The sequence below is a fragment of the Ursus arctos genome, unplaced genomic scaffold (assembly GCF_023065955.2).
Source record: "Ursus arctos isolate Adak ecotype North America unplaced genomic scaffold, UrsArc2.0 scaffold_20, whole genome shotgun sequence".
Classification (NCBI taxonomy): Eukaryota; Metazoa; Chordata; class Mammalia; order Carnivora; family Ursidae; genus Ursus; species Ursus arctos.
Window position 1 is genome coordinate 8,079,032 of NW_026622875.1, and position 12,910 is coordinate 8,091,941.

Sequence of the window (12,910 nt, forward strand, 5' to 3'; positions counted from 1 at the left end):
ACATGAGTACGTGAGGATAACATATAAGAAATGACGCTGAGAAGGGTGTCTTGACATCAGTTTATTTCTTGTTAAGTAATAAATAAATCTAAAGTAGATAAAGACACGGTTGTTGCTAGTTAAGACTAGTACCTTTGAGATGACTGGAAAATAAATGTTCCCAGAACATGATTAAACGGAAATGATCAACCATCAAGGCTATGTAGGTCCCATAGAGTTTCAGATATCTGGCAGTTCACTCAGAAAAGTGGAAGACAAACTTTCCTAACTATCTCACATCACTGAAATCTTTATTTACTAAGTACGGTTGAATTTAGAAATCCCAGAATTATGCTAACCTCCTACTGCACTCTCCATTCTCTCCGACTACTTCTTGTACTGACTTCTGCTTTGGAGGGCAAACTTCCTTCAGCTGCAGGTAGCATTCTTTGTGATGAGGGTCCCTATCTCATTCAAAAGTCCCTTTCTTCCTTCCAGACTCTTCCCGGAGCCCACCTTCTCTACGACAGCTCTACATTCCTGAAGCACTATTTGGTTACAAACTCTCTCTCCTTCGTGTCTTGTAGGTATACATTCAGTTGGCAGGGAAGCAGGGTGATGAAAGGAAATAGTAGAAGTTACAAAGATTTTCTGAAGGCAATATTCTACCTTCCGTCACGTTGTAGAGTGAGAATAACCTTGAAGGCAAGATGCGTGGATTTTAGTATCCCATATTGAAGATAAAATGGACACAGTAGATACCGTGAGTTGACTCTTCCGTTCTGCTGTTGAGAAATGGCAAGATTAAACCATGCTATGATCTGAATGGGCACCTTCCCACCCCACCCAATTCACATGTTGAAACCTAACCCCCAAAGTGATGGTATTAGGAGATAGAGCCTTGGGAAGGTGATTAGATCATGAGGATGGAGACTTCATGAATGGGATTAGTTCCCCTATAAAAGAGGCCCAAGAGAGCTCTCTTGCCCCCATCCTCCATGGAACCAAATACCACCTCTACCAGCACCATGATCTTGGGCTTGCTAGCCTGCAGAACTGTGAAAAATAAATATTTGTGGTTTATAAGCCACCCAGTATGTGATGTCTTGTTACAGCAGCCCGAATGGATTAAGACAAAAGATGAGTCCATTCAAGATCCCAACACAACCCCATCTAAAAATCCTAAAAGGCCATTGTAGTCTTTTGCCACCATTACTAGACGTCAGTTCACAAATAAGTGGAAAGCAATTTGGAAAGTAATCCTTTTCTTTAGGTCAGTGTATTTCAAACTTTGAGCACACCATAGTCAGACATACTTTTAAAACCCCATCCTATTCGCTGCAATTTCTTTGCATATTTTTATTTACTTGTTTATTTATGCCAGTTAAGTTTAAATAAATTAAGTTAAATAAATTTATTTATGGCAGCAAGAAGTTAAGGCCGTTCACAATGAGAGCTATGAAAACATAGTTGCTATGTGACCAAAAATAATTAACCCAAGGCAAAATCCAGTAACTGAGAGGTAAGCATTGGGAGGGTGGGGGGCAGGGTACCAGAAAAACGATACCAAACTCTCCTAGCCAATCTCAGGCAAGATTTACACTTTTCCAAGCTGCATTTTTCCATTTATTCTCTGCCATAAGTAGTGAAATAATATCCAAATATTTCTGTCTAACCTGTATTTTAGGAGTTAAATCTCAGTTACCATGAATAAAACATCCTGGATATTTCTTATGAAAATAAGTAGGTGCAAAGAAAGATATGCATCTAGTGTTTAATTATATAATGAGTAAATTATGTAATGTAATGAGTAAATTATGTAATGTAATGAGTAAATTATGGAAAGTTCAATTGTAGCTGATGTGTAGTTCAACTGAGTTAAATCTTACCATATTGTTCCTTTTCTAATGAACAAAACCATTTTTTTTCCTGGCAAAAGCCTCAAACACAATTTCTCTCTCTCTTTTTTTCTTTTCCTTTTCTTTCCTTTTCTCCTCTCCTCTCCTCTCCTCTCCTCTTCTCTTCTTTTTCTTTTTTCTTTTTTTTTCTTTTCTTTTCAGGCCCATAATAAGCATCTTTCTTCAAAATGGTTTCCATGATTGGGCTAGAAGGTCTGTGGTTACTTTTTCTATCATTTTGTGATAATACTACATTTGCTAAACAGATACTGTGTAGTTAAAGATGGGCAGCTTCTTGAGTTCTCTAGGAATGTTTCAATGCTAAAGGCCCCAGTGGTCTTTCAAAATGTTTGCTTAATTGAAGCAAAAGAAATAGTGGAACCATTGTTCAGGATAATCAGTGAAAGGTCATTTACGTGAAGGGACCATGGTGTAGTGAGAGAAGAAATCCTGGCTCAGTATAATTCATTCTGGGTCCCTTGAGTCCACACAAAAGATTTACCTTTAAGAGGCTAAGTTCCCAAGCCCCCGGTTTTTAGAGAGTAAGTCCAAACTATAGAACCTCTAAATCTTTTATCAACCCACAAAATAACACTATGTTAGAAGCTCAAATTAGAAGGACTTCTGCAAGCTTTAACATCTGTATTTGGGGGTCAATGCAAAGAAAAGATGCTGGAAAATAAACCCTTAGGACAAACAGAGACTGATTTGGGTTTTCAAATATAATTGTGGCCACACTGAATGTTATTTTGGGAAAAATAAATTTATTTTTAAATTATTTGACAGCAGATCATGTCCAGTTTTTTGCCCTTTAAAAAAAAATCAATCATACTAAAAACATAATTTATTTGGCTATATTATTGTCTCAAAAAGCAAGGCATTAAGGTAAGCTACCTTTCACATTCTCTGATTTCTATTTTAAATCCTAAGTCTTTCTAAGGAAGACATAGCTAGTTCCACATTTAAATAAAAGCCATAATCAGTTTATAAATACAAAAATCTTACTTTTTTTTTAAACAAGGGTGAGGTTTACTTTAGCATTCTGTGCCAAATGCATGCAGTTGAACTGAGTCCAGTCGGTCCTTAATTTTTGCCATGTTACAAAATTTGAGGTTCATTCAAAACAAAGGATACATCTGTTTTCATCAGCTGTTTCTTGACTTTTATTACTGGGACTTATTTTTTAAAATTGTTTTGCCTAGATGGCATTGTTTTACTAGGGATGATTTATTACTCTCCCATGTGCCCACAGAAACTATGTGTTCCTGAAATAATGCAAACTGAATCAAAAATAGGAAGAAAAAGATGGGAACTTACTTCATTTATATTGGATTAAATAATCGTTTAGAATATGTGAATACATTTACATTGTAATAGAGTTTTTATTTATCAACGGGAACAAAAATATGTTCAATTACTCCAAGCTGATATACAGAAAAATTGAAGCATGATCAGAGGACAAAAGGAAAACTTGAAGAACATGAATTTTTGGGATGCTGTTTAAAAAACCAGCTCAAGGGGCGCCTGGGTGGCACAGTCGTTAAGCGTCTGCCTTTGGCTCAGGGCGTGATCCCGGCGTTCTGGGATCAAGCCCCACATCAGGCTCCTCCGCTGGGAGCCTGCTTCTTCCTCTCCCACTCCCCCTGCTTGTGTTCCCTTTCTCGCTGGCTGTCTCTCTCTGTCAAATAAATAAATAAAATCTTAAAAAAAAAAACAAAAAAACAACCAGCTCAAAATTGGAGGATTATCAGCCTAACAGAACATTAACAATGTTTTTACTTATTTATTCCCAACTTTGTTCCACAAAAGATTTCAGGCAGCTTGCCCTCTCAATGTTCTGTTAAAAATTTATTGAATCTTAACTTTTGATATTTATGAACTAACGACATGTGATGCCTACTTACTGTGCAAGCATTTTGCATATATTTTATGCTAATTTTTCAGGCTAGAAGAGCATATCTTTGGGTAACACAACTTTTGAAGAGTAAAATTTATTAGTTGTACTGTTATCTTGGCATTTATAGATTACTGGATAGCTTGACCATTACTGCCTTCCCTACTTCAATAACAGGAAATTTTTGAGTGTTTGGAAATGTTAAAATAGTAGAATATTTTTACTTTAGACACAGGAAAATATTGAAAAAGACTGGGGAATAATTGCGAAGAGAAAAAGATCTAGATAACTATAGATAATGAGCTAAAATATGGCTCAAATCACTAAGAAAATCTTAAATTGTACAGTGTTTTTATTTAATCATGTAACATTTTTAAAAAGGCAAAGAGACTTTGTCAGTAAAATGTAGAGCATATTTCACTTCTAGGTAAACTTTTTTTGTGGGTTACTGATGGCCCATAGTTGCTGATACTGAGCTGATATTGGGGTTTTGGACATTTCTAGAACCTCCAGACCTTTGTCAAGTCACAAAATAACCGGGAAAATTTGAGGAGATACATTGCTTCTGAGACAGCTTGCTTTGGTTTTTGTGATGATTCAAATATGCCTGCATTTGCATTTACAGTTTTTGTCACTGAAGCAATAATAGCTAACATTTATTTAGCATTCCACCTGCCAAGCATTGTTCTGAATGCTTTGTTTTTAACTGACTGAATTCTAATAGCCGCTGGGTGGGGCAGGCACTGCTTATTAATGTTTTATGAACCAAGCCATGCAGCGTTAAGTAACTTGCCCGAGGACCATGACTGGCCATCACAGTGCCAAAACTCAGGTAGGAGCCTCTGAGCCCACTTTGTGGCCACCACGCTACCACCCGTGCCTGCTCAGACGAATGAGGCATCACTGTGTGCGCTTTACATGGTATTGCCACCAGTCTGTTCCCTGAGGGTGGGATTTTCTCTGTGAATATTTATCCAAAGGAAATCTTTCACATTTATTGACAATTTGAACAGCCAATACTCTTCTTACTCGCCTTGCTAGTCTCTTACTTATCATTTCTATTTTACATGAAGGAAAGAAAGCTTCTGGAAAGCCAAATACTTAATGAGTCCTTTTTTCAAGAGATTTTATGCAGCGGAACAATTTAGGTTGTTGCTCACAGGTATCTCAGAAAGAACTATGAATCTCTAGGAGGGGCCTGAGAAGTGGCTGGAATGGAGAAATCTAACACATTTTTCGGGCAGACCAGCTCAATCCAACAGAAAAGTAACGCAAATAAATCTTTTATGACTTGGACTCAGTCACCATTTGGGATTTTCTAAAAAGGGTGATTATAAACTCATCAGTGAATAGAATATTTGGAATTTTATCTTAAAGGTTAATACCTCAAATTCTGAATAAAAATAGAAGATATCAAGAATCTTCTAGTCTACTAGGAGAAAGAACCATACACCTCAGCAAGTGCAACTTTACCTGCTCCAAAGTGATTCCCACTGACCAAAATTTTTTCTCATAAATGAGTTACAATTCTCACTCAAGGAGGGCTACATAGAGTGGTATCCCAAACCAAATGGATCCTCTTTTAATGGCATTTTTCTAACATCTTTTTTTCCCTTTTTACGTGGAGAACCAAGAAAGAAAGAGAAAAGAATTTCAGAATATGTCAATGTTACCCATATTTTCATCTTCTATAAATAACCGAGTTGTAAACAAAAAGCAAATGGCTATCTCCAGTCTTCAATCCGCACATCTGAGTTGAGTGACATACACAAAACAACCTGTAATGGGGAGAAGAATTAATATGTGGTGACAGATGCAGTTCAAATGGATTTGGATGTGTAGGAACTTGCTACTTAAAGAAAATTTCAATTAGTTTAAAGGCAATAAGAGAAGCGGCCAATGATGGAAAGAACAAGGAAAGGAGATATGCTGGAGACCAAACTCCATCTGACCTTAGTAAAGGTGGACTAGCATTTCTCTGGGCATGATTGCAAAGGCTTATGGAAAGTCATGTGGTAACAGTTTAGAATGTCTTTCAACTCTGACCAACCAAGGTAAAAGTAGATATTTCCTTTTATAGTAGATCCACAAAGATCTGAGATAAATTGATCAGTCTTCCTACCAATCTACCGACCCATCTTCCTCCCCTTCCTTCCTTCCTTCCTTCCTTCCTTCCTTCCTTCCTTCCTTCCTTCTCTTTCCTTCCTACCTTTCATCTGTCTTCCTCATTGATTTCAAATTTGTGAATTCACCCACCAGTAAAATGTGTCTGTAACCCCAGATCGATACTGGAGTGCTTCTGAGGTCATCCACAGACATGCACAGAAGAGCAAAAAGTTTGAGTCACCAGACACACAGGTTCCCAGCTGAGGTGGAACAAGGTGCTGTTCTGCCTCCTTGTTTCAGCTTTCATATTGTAAACAAACGTCTGTTCTTTCCATCGTCTATTTAGTGCCACATTCTTCTCATCTTTGAGTTTGAGCCCAAGTGTAGTGCTAAAGTGCTGTCTCACGTTCCCAAGTATCAGAAGGCTGCGATGTGCCTTATGGAGAAAATGCATGTGCTACAAAAAGCTTCGTCCAGGCCTGAGTTAAGTGCTGCTGGCTGTGAGGTCAATTTAAATGAATTAACAATATATATTAAGATGTCTTTACCACATGTAAAACAAGGCTACGTCCCAGAGGTTTGTGAGAACCAAACCCAGTAGTTCCCCTAGAAACAGTGTTTCTGTATTTGCTAATTCAGTGCTCACACTGACTTTATAGAATATAACTACCGTGAATAATGATAACTGAATTTGTGTATATACACAGACACACGCAGATACACACACACACAGAGGTATATACAGTGATATATCACCAACAATGGGAGTCTATGGGGGAGAATGAGTTGAAGTAATTTCCTGCCTTCTCACAGACTGCAGAATAAGGTGACAACTGTCTCAATTTGCTCATTTGCTCTCGATTGAGGGGTTTCCCAGGATGAGGGATTTTCAAGGGTTAGAGCTGGGAAAATCTCAGGACAAACTGGAAAGAGTTAGCCCCCTACTCTAGAATTTCTCGAAGCCAAAGAAGTAGGGTGGTGGTGGGGCCCATACAAACCCTTCAAATCTTGCTCTGGAACTAGTAACCCCACCATCATTAGGAAAGAGACTCATGAAATAAATATACCCCAAGCCATTAAGCACCCCTGACCCCACTCATGCTTCTAAGTGTTCATGAGCAAAACCTGAGGGCTCTCTGGCAAAACTTTATTGAGAAAGCATTAACAGTAAGTTCATTCGATTTGCATTTCTAATGGCCCTTGTGTCTTGTTGGTGTGTAGAGACTTCAGAGTTGAGCTGTGAAGAAATAAAATGACCCAATAAAAAAGCAAAAATAGCAGATGCCCAAGAAATTAAATATTTTCCCTCAGGCAGCGAAATAAACTCTTTTCCATTACTTTCTGTACATTGATAAATGACAGAGGAGAGAAAGTGTGAATTTTAGGATTTAATCCAAATTTCCTAAATCAACAAATCCTCAACTTTTCAGAGATTTGTGGCTCTATACAGACTGGTCATTCTCAACCCTGACGGCACATGAGAATTATCTGGGAGGTTTGAAAAAGTCCTATGCCTGGACTCCACCCATTACAATGAAATTAAACTAGAATGGGGGGTGGAGGTGTTACTGGGCATTAGAATTGTTCTAAAAGCTTCTCAGGTACTCTAATGTGCACCCTGAGCTAAGAAGCACTCACAGGGAAGACGGCGTTGAGAAAAGGTCTCAGGAAGCTTCTAGGTTCAGCAGAGAAGAGCACTGTAATCAGCGGGTGATGCCTGCTGTGGGTAGAAGACAGGGAAGGTTACAGCACATGGGGCTGCACAACAAACCATCTTCTTCAGTCCAGGAGAAGTGGAAACATTCAAACTCTGGAATCAGTCTGCTCTTGTTCTCTCTTGGCTCTGCTTTTATGACTCTCTTACCTGTGTAACATGGGTCTAGTGATGAACCCCCTTGTCATCAGTATCCTTCTCCCGATAGCCATTTTGCAAGGCTTGTTGTGAGGATTGAGGCAGCACATACCTGGTACATGGTGGATGCTTCATAAAGAGAAACTATCCTCATCCTTACAGGCACCCACACTCTCATTTTTGGCCACTTTCTGAGCGGCATTCTGCGATCCTGACAAAGACCAGAGGAGCTATATGAGGTGGGAGTAGCGGTATTTTAAAAACAAAATGAATAACACCGATAAAAAGGAACGGTATGGCCAAGGCAATTTTGTAAGCGCATAATCTAGTTCAGGGGTCAGCAAATCGCTGCCTGTGGGCCGAATCTAACCATACCCATTCATTTACTTATTGTCTGTAGCTGCTTTCCCACAACAGAGATCATACAGCCATTAAGGTCAAAAATATTTACTATCAGGTCCTTTACAGAAAAAGTTTGCTGACCCTTGATTCTAGTTCATCAATTCTCAGTGTGGTTCCTGGACCCCCGAGACCCCTTCAGGGGATCCGTGAGGTCAAAGTTATTTTCACAATAACACTCATACATCACTGACCGTTCATGCTGTGTTGACATTTGTGCTGGAAAGACAACAGTAATGGCAGGTAGAACTGCTGATGCCTTAGCGCCAATCCAGACAAGGGCACCGAAATGCACTCTATGTTCTTTGCCAGCACACACCTGCAGGAGAAAGCAAACAAAAAGCCAGTTTCACTTAACTCAGGGTTTCTTAGCTTTGGCACTGTTGACATTTTGAGCCAGATAATTCTTGGTGGTGAGGGGCTGTCCTGTGTGATGTGGGATGCTTATCAGCACCTCCAGCCTTCGCCCACTACAGGCTACCACCCTTCCTCCCACTCCCCAGCTCTGACAACCCAAAGTATCGCCAGACATGGTTGTTGTTGTTGTTGTTGTTGTTTTAATTTCTCAGTTTTAACTTAATACATGTGACAATAGAGGGCAAATAGGAATAGATAGAACTCAGATAAACAAAAACTCTTTGGGGTCTCCTATCATTTTTAACAGAGTAAGGAGGTTCAGAGACCAAAACCTTTGAGATCTGCGGCTCTATTTTGTACTCACAGTGTATTTATGATGTCTATATCACTAAATCAAAAATAATGAAAGGAAAAGGACCATGTAACTGATGATGAAGAAGATGTAGAAACAAGAAGTAGAAAAATATGTGTGTGGGTGGGTTGGGGTTTTTTGACGGGAGGGACTGCGGGGACTGCCAGTGAGGACACAGCTTTAGAGACAGAGAAGGCATACGTGACCTTGAGCAAGGCAGTCTTCTCTTTGTGCCTCAGTTTCCTCCTTATAAAATGACAATGATCACAGTACTTACCTCAGAGTATTATTGGGAGAATTCCATGAATAAACACGTAAAAAGTGCGCCAAATAGGCTTGGCACTTAGATTAAGTGTACCCTGTGGGTCAGCTCTTTTTATTTTTATAATAGTTTGTCAGAATGGATGAGGTCAGGCCTGCAATTAAGGCATACAGGTGCTGCTGACCTTACCCCTGGCGGAATGACTGAAAGCAGAAAAAATGAAGTCACTGGCTCCCCAGAGATAAAATATCATGGAGCTGAGAAAGAAATCAGAATCTCCGAACCCCCTTCCTATCCTAACACCACACTTTCTAATCCAAAATCACATCTGTTACCCCTGTAAGGTACATGGACATTCTCCAAGGTTTCAAAACAAACGATGTGAGGTTGGCTTGGTTTCATATGTTAGTTTCAGAGCAGTTGTAATTTTTCTTGTTCCTGCACTGTGATTAATTTTCCCTTCAGCTCAATTTGGCTGCCAGAAGATCAGCCAGAATTATGTTGGTTTCAGCAAATACCCACAGAGTCCCTTTCACCTCTAGAAAGACACATGCTTTAAAGAAGGGCCTTGCTAGGGACACCTGGGTGGCACAGTTGGTTAAGCATCTGCCTTTGGCTCCTCTGGTCATGATCCCAGGGTCCTGGGATCCAGCCCCGTGTCAGGTTCCTTTCTCGGTGGGGAGTCTGCTTTTCCCTGCTGCTCCCCCTGCATGTGCTCTCTTTCTCTCTCTGACAAATAAATAAATAAATAAATAGTATCTTTAAAAAAAAATAAAGGGCTTGCTAATTTTTCTGGTGAGAATAATCCTTAATAAAACCATAAGGACATTTCTTAGATATGCACATGAAACGTTTGTGGCATGGCTTTAAAAATGCTGAAGAAGAGTCTGATTCTGAAGGTGAGGAAGGAAGTTATTTGAAATCTGAAATTACATTCTCAGCAGTGAAGTGCCCCATCTCCCATGTTCTCGTATCTTCCTAACCTCCCTGTATCAAGTAGGGCAAGTTTTACTGTAGTTGTTTTCTGTGGCTACTGAGAATATTGGGTTTCTAAAACCCAGTTAAATCCAAATGTCACCCTCACTGTAAGATCTGACCACCCTACACTATTTAACATTGACTCCCCTCCCTGCAACTTCCCATCCTGCTTCATTTTTCTTTGAGGCATATTTCTTCATCCAAAACATGATATATTTTACTTAAGTATTTTGTTTATTATCTGCCTGCCTCATTGTGATGGCAGGGGTTTTTATCCTTTTTCTTCAGTAATGTATTCCTAGCTCTGGAAACCGAGCCTGGCACATGGTAGGGACCCCCACATTCAGCTTTTGCCTTTCAATAGGGAATGGAAAATGTCCCCGTGATGCATTGCATACTGTCAATTCACATATGGAGACCTTGCATGAATGAAAGCATCTATGTTTTGCAAAATAACCTATTAGACTCAAGAGCATTTAACTGTCATTCTGCAACCTGGCAATTCTATGAGCCAAGGTATAAAATGGGCTGTCAGGAACTTGTTCCAATGGTCTCTATTTTTTAGTCATATAATATTTTATCCTTTAATGAATAAATGTCTCTTTAATTAGATGTCCAGCTCATGAAGTGTGAGCCCCTTTCCATACACCCAGAAGGAGCACTGTGACTTAATGGTTCTCAAGAAATAATTAAGGGATCGATGGCAGCTGTACTCCACATCCCTAAGAGATGTGTTCCAGTGCCATTTTACATGAAATCTTTGAAAACCTAATTAAGTATTAAAGACTAGGAACTTCACTACTTAAATCTGTTCTGTAATAAGTATTTCTTGTAAAGCACAAAATTCCTTTGCAATTACATGTTTTGTTAGTAAAGTCATATTTTGGCATATAAGTTTTGCTTAAATGAGTGAATCAAGACTTATCCACTGGGTGTAGACCTTACAGACTCAATTCTGTGCCAGGCTGATGATTGATGTTGAGAAATAGCCCCCTTGGGAGACTTGATTGGTATATATAACCATTAGTGAATTATAAAGGGAAGGGGGAATTGCAAGTCCCTCCAAGGCAGAGTCCACCTCTTATTCACCTTTGTCATCCAGACTCTAGCGCAAGCATATTATAGGCATGCAATACCTGCATGGTGATTAACTTAGAGCATGAACACACAAATGATCAAATGCAATCAAATACTAACAAGACTTTTTAAAAGTCTGTAACACAGTGAAAATTTAGACAGAAAAGATCACTAGGAATGGCTTCATGAAAGAGATAGGGTAGGAGTTAACGTCGGGAAAGAAATTAAGGCTTCAAGTGCTAGAACAAAGGGTAGAAGGGAATATCTAGCTAGAAAAGTAATTTGGACCTATACACCTCTCAGTCACAAGGATTTTGAACATCAACTTCCAGCATATATTTATTTATAATTATATGTATATTCTATTGCATTAACATAGTGAACAGTTTTTTAATACATTTAAAAAATAGTATTTTAAAGGGGGAATTAAGATGAAATAGGCCACATTTTAAATTATTTTTATTAATTGTATATCATCATTTATATTGGATACAAATCTACGGTTCAATTATCCCTTGATAATTTTCAGGTTTTTTGGCTAACTTCCAGTCATGTTGCATTAAATCATGGCGCCTTATGGTTCATGAAGAGATAGATATAGGAGGCCTATTGGCTAAGACATTTGCTTGTTACTCACTCATGCCTGCATTATTCATATTGTCCTTCATCTTCCGTTTCTCTGAAGGAACCTGTTTAACTTACTTGTGAGCATTAACTTGATTAAAGGTAGATAATATGATCTGCTCACTCGGCCAGGCATATATTATCCGTAACATGTCGAAAGATGCTTAAAATGAACAAATGAGTGAGAACACCCTGTGGAGAGGAGGTAAACCTTGCACACTCTGGCACCGTCTGACAGAAGGATGGATCAAGGGTGCCACTGATCAGCCTCCCCCTCGCAGGCAGAGTTATTGAGGCACAGACATGGAGACTGGCCTGAGGAGGACACAAAGAGGGAAGAGTGGGTGTGTGGCGTCAGATCTTTAATGGTAGTTGAGAGGTTTTGACCTGACAAGATAGGCAAATGAGACTATTCGTGTATGTTTAAGAAAGAATAACACGGAAAAGTTTTAATTTAAAAGAATTTGTCCTGAAAATCAGAAAAAAAGTTAAAATCTCAAAGAAGGCAATTCGGAGGCACTGCGAACGAGACATTACTTAGCTTTAGCTAGCTCTCTCAACTCCCCATAGAATTGTCATCTGCTAGTCAGGGACTATGTTTTCCTTTCAAAATATAAATTTTTGGTTTTCATTGTTCTTTTGTTCCCCACCAGCCTTAGTTGGTGTATAATTGACTGGTACAATTGTAAGGTATTTAAAAAGTACAATGTGATGATTTGATATACTTATTCATTATGAGATGGTTCCCCTACATCGAGTTAATTGATGCATCCATCACCACACATATTTACCTTTTTTGGAAGGTAAATGAGAACATTTAAGTTCTACTCTCTTAGCAAATTTCAATTACACAATACCATGTTATCAACTGTAGTCACCATGTTATACATGACCTTATTCAACTTAGAGCTGAAAGTAAGCTTGTACCCTTTGAACAACCTCTTCTTAGTTCTCCCACCAGGCCCAGTCCCCCCCAGTCCCTGTTTCTATGAGTTCAACTTTAACATTTTTGTTTGTTTGTTTCCACATATAGTTGATACCACATGGTATTTGTCTTTTTCTGTCTGGCTTATTTCACTTAGCATAATGCCCTCCAAGTTCATCCATGTTGCTGCAAATGGCGGGATTTCCT

The 12,910-nt window shown here is 39.0% G+C and overlaps 1 protein-coding gene across 5 annotated transcripts in view; it reads left to right on the top strand.

Annotated features, from left to right (window-relative positions):
* The window catches only part of VEPH1 (ventricular zone expressed PH domain containing 1), a 223,822-nt gene that overhangs the window by 87,741 nt on the left and 123,171 nt on the right, over positions 1-12,910 (top strand). The window lies entirely within an intron of this gene.